Consider the following 5,029-nt stretch of genomic DNA (forward strand, 5'->3'; position numbering starts at 1 on the left):
GTCTTCGGATCATCCTCAGGGATGTTTCCCAGACCGTCGCCAATAGCCCATTGTGCAGCTAGTGCGACGTAATTACTAAAACAACAACAACTTTTCAAAACTTTACACGGAACAGACATTACAGGAAAGGAACTTCGCATGTTTCCCACTGTGAATGAAAATATAAATAAACTAGGTAGAAAGCACTCAGCGCCTGCACCCAGAATTTCACTCTCAAATCACACAGATGTTTGATCGTTTACAGTTCGCGCAATGAAAGAACTTCTGTTTACTTTTGAAATAGAAATTTTAAAAAAATTCATTTTTCAGATTTTTTTGGTGTTATTATTCATATTTACATCTACCTGTTTACAAAGAAATGTTTTTGTTAAAATAAAATCAGAACAATACACAGCGTATTATTAACATAAATTTTCGTATTACAAGCATTCATTGCAAGGATGCAAGGCCGTAGCCAGGATAATTTTTTTTTTGGGGGGGGGGATATGGTAAGAAGCAAAGGACAGTTTCAGACATGCAAAATAGGGGGAAAGCATTGTAACAAATATTGTTCATTCTGTTGTTTGTAAAAGTTAAACTAGTAATTAAAAATATTACATAATACTTATTTTTCATATAATATTACATAATAATTATAATCAATTTGTAAACAAAGTTTACAAAGACATGCGACGGGAATTTGAAGAAAATTGTTCAATTACTTTTTTAGGACAAACCAGAATATCCCGAAATATGCTTAATAAAGTTAGTTAATAAAAGGTTTGATTCGACAGTTTTTGTTTTTCTTTTTACTGAGAGGCTCAAAGAACGACTAGAAAGTTTGAATCCCAGAATTTCAGGGGGGGATTTGTCCCGACGTTTCCCCCCTCCCTGGCTACGGGCCTGCAAGTATGTCTTCATAATTTAATGATGTATTTAGAAGCCATCTGCTGGCCCACAACGTAATCATTAAGTTTTAGACTCTCGAGAGTCTAAAACTAAATGATTACGTTGTGGGCCAGTCTTGATTAGTACTTTTCTTGTATACGTGTACAATTTGGGAAAAGCGAATGGGAAAACAGAGGCCTATCAGCCTGAATAAGAAGTCGGCGGGCAGCACAATATGTGCTGGTAGGCCGCCTGTTGGACAGCCCTGAACTAATCCATCAAATTGAAAAATTGTACTATAATTTCAAACTAATTACTCTGATAAAAATGTAACAGTAAGGTGAAATTCCTATAGATATTTCTGGAATAAAAATGTAAAAGTTACATTAAAAAGAATTTTTTTTAACATATTTTTCCTGACATTGTACTCTCGTCGGTCCAAAAAGTAAATTATAATGTTTGGAATGATTATGAATACTTAATTTGGGCTATATTAAAACTGCCTACACATATTTAGTTGAAAATTAAATTTTTGACTTTTGGCCAAAGATCATGGTCTTCTGGTCCACAGTGCAGTGGCACGAAACCAGTCTTCGCCCTAGATGGCGGCGTATTCGAGCGTTGCGATCGCCTATATGACAGTAAATCAATATAAAATTGGAAACAAAGAATTATATGGATATTTTTTAAAGTTAGTAAAATCACAATCAATAAAGTGCAAAAAAAAAAAAAAAAAAAGTGTAGAAAGAGGCATAAATGTGTAATACTCTCATATTAAATGATAATTCAGCAAGTAAGTGTAATAAGCTTTCATTTATTTGGGTTTGTAGGCTTAAAATTTAGGAAGAAATATCATCGACAACAGTGGCTGTTGTTGTCGTAGGACATTAAATCAAAGGGTTCAATTGTTCTTGTTTTCCAGAAGCGCCATTTGTGGTCAAGGATTTGACTTCTGCCACACACATGCGTCACACCTGTTTATAGGGTGGACTAATTCATTCATCTACAGATCGCAATTTTGACCAAAACCAGAGAACGATCAGTCTCCAATTCAGCCCCCCCTCCAGAGGTACAATTCGTTTTGGGAACATGGAGGACTTTGTGACCCAACATATTTAACGTGCACCGGTCACCATTTACTACAAGGGGAGTCTTCGGCCGGCTGGGTTCTAACTCCCGCTCTAGCGAACGTGAGTTCAGCGCTTTGCCAACCAGGCTACCCCTGCCTAGACAACATTTGTAAACAGAATATAAATATTTTCTTACAAATAACACGTTAATTTTTCTAATGGTATTACTTATTTATACATCATTGAGGATTAATTTCCTAACAAATAAAAACACGTGTTAAAAGGAGAAAATTGTTTTAACAAAAATTTAAAAATAAATTTGGTATAGGTATAGCTTTTATTTAACCCCCCCCCCCAAAAAAAAAAATCTTTTAATTTTGCATAATTCAACAAAAAACTCACTTATTTTTTATTTTTCAATTCTTCTATTAGTTCACACTCTCCGTATATCTTGGTTAAATTTTTAATCGTTCATAAAATACTTTTTATTCATCCATTCAAGTTCAAATACATTTTTTTAAAACTTGTAGTGGATGACACTTGATGTTAATACAGTTTCTTCAAATATTAATTCATTCATTAAATTTAATTAATAATTAATTTTAGTTTTACATGGGAGAAGAATTTTTAATTATTTAATTAAAAGTAACCAAAACAAAATTTTCCTTTGTTCACCTAAGTAGGAATTGACTTAGTTTTTTTTATCTTTACATTACTTGTTTTACTTAATCCTGGAGTTTTTTTTTCCCAGTTATGGTTTCACTAAAGGACAGAAAAAAGCATTATATTAAACTTCAGTTCAATATGGGTAATAAGATAAAATGTCTCCCCGAGTATCGAAAAGCTTAAGAGCTCTTTGCACATAAAATTCGCTTATTGCTATCGGATAGTTAAAAACTAAACTCTGAGAGTGATTTTTTTTTTCATTTAATGTACCATCACTTTATTAAATACAATGCGATGGTACACCTGTTACAAGTGAAACCTTTTTTATACTTTGACAAACCGCAAAATTTGCTTATAAATCTTGTTATAAGTTAGACAGCCTGGTGGATCGGTAAGGTTTAATGGTGTGAAGTAACCAAACGCACCAGAGGTCACAGGTTCGAAACCCGGGGACGGCCAAATTTTAAAATTTATAATTCAGAAAATAATTTTTTCTTAAAATTATTTCACAATATTGTAACACAAATAAAATATTCGTTTACTTAATATTAGTATTTTTTTTCATATAAGTGTATTTTATAAAAACGTTGAAATCGAGAAATTGTTGCTCTTATACTGTATCAATACATAATGGCCCATATCTCTCCTTAATATTAACCTCTAATTTTCCAACTCTGTTAGATTATATTGTTACATATTATACGACCATACCAAAGGAAATAAATATAAAAAAATTAGGGGGCCAACAATGGTGGCACTATATGATTACCTTGACAAATCACAGAAATTACTTGAAAAGAGAGCTAGAAGGAGAGCTAGAAGGGTTTAGTGGTGTGAAACATTGAGTCGCTAGTCCCGGCGATAGCAGGTTCGAATCCCCCTTTTTGAAAATATTTATGAAAATAATTTTATTTATTTATTTTACAATATTGTAACATACATAAAATATTACTTATTATTATTTTTCAATTCCTACTATTAGTTCACACTCGCCCTATATCTTGTTCAAATTTTCAATCGATAATAAAATACTTTTTATTCATACACTCAACTTCAAATACATTTTTTAGAACTTGTAGGGGATGATACTTGATGCTAAAACAGTTTTTTCCAAACATTAATTCATTAATTAAATGTATAATTAATTAATTTTAGTTTTAAATGGGAGAAAAATTGTAATTATTTAATAAAAAGTTATTAAAATAAAATTTTTGTTTCTTAACCTAAGTAGGAATTGACTTTAAATTTTTTTATGTATATACATATATTACTTCTTTTCTAAGTGCGTATATAATAAAAGTGTAAAATTAAATAAGCACTTGCTTTCCCTAAAATAAAAAAAAATCTTTAAAGAAATACACAAATCAATAAAAATTTTCCTTAGTAATATCATTTTCAGATACATATTTTACAATTATACATTTACTTTTTATTCAAAAGTTCAATGAGTCAATAATTAAAATTTTCATTTCTGTATTTTTTTTCATAGAAATTACTTGAAAAGAGTCGTATCTCTCAAATACCCAAATCCTTTTGTAATTTCTCTTAATAATTTCTGTTTTTTATTTTTAATCAGATGAAACCATAATGATATTCATCGAAGAGGATAATTTATAAAATTTATAAATATTTCTTGAAATGTTAAGTTTCAAAAATAGCTTTTAGTATTGAGTGAAGCATTAAATTTAAAAAAAAAAAAACTTCTACAAATTGTGATCATTTTGTATGATTGGGCAATTTACATGAAAAAAAAACATAAAATAATAAAAATTGCTTTTAATTTTAAGTTGGGAAATTTCGTTTACAGATATTTTCTAGCAATATAAAAATTAGTGTTCGACACGCAGTGACTCTTTCCTTTGGAGAATTTTTTTAGCATAAATAAGCTGGAAGTTTTCCTTTTGTAGTTTATAAAAATATTTGGTGATTTATCTATAATAATACGATAAAATAGATTTAATATGTTAGAAAATGGATTATTTATAAAATTACTGATACAACACAGAAATTTCAAAAGACCTAAATGATTTTTATTTTTATCAAATTCATTTTTCATTGAAAAAATAAAGAAGTAACATTATACTTTCTCAACTGCTATAGTAACAATTTCAGTTTCTTTTATTTTTTTTAGAAATTACATCTATACTTCAAAAGTTTTATTAAATTAAACATTTTCTGTAGCCAAATAAGGTTTTTGAATAGAAGAAATTCAATTTTACTTTTATCAATTTCTTTTAAAAATGAAAACATACAACATTCGATTTTAAATTACGGGATATTTCTATCGATAATCTTCACTGAATAATAAAAAAAAAGGTAGACAAAACTGAAATATCTACTGTATAAGTTTATTTAGGCAAATAATATATTTTAGGTAACTACACTGAAATAGATTGTTAAATTCTCCCATCCAAATAATAAAAAGT

The sequence above is a fragment of the Parasteatoda tepidariorum genome, chromosome 3, assembly GCF_982258835.1.
Source record: "Parasteatoda tepidariorum strain Cologne lab strain chromosome 3, Ptep-v5.0, whole genome shotgun sequence".
NCBI classification, from domain to species: Eukaryota; Metazoa; Arthropoda; class Arachnida; order Araneae; family Theridiidae; genus Parasteatoda; species Parasteatoda tepidariorum.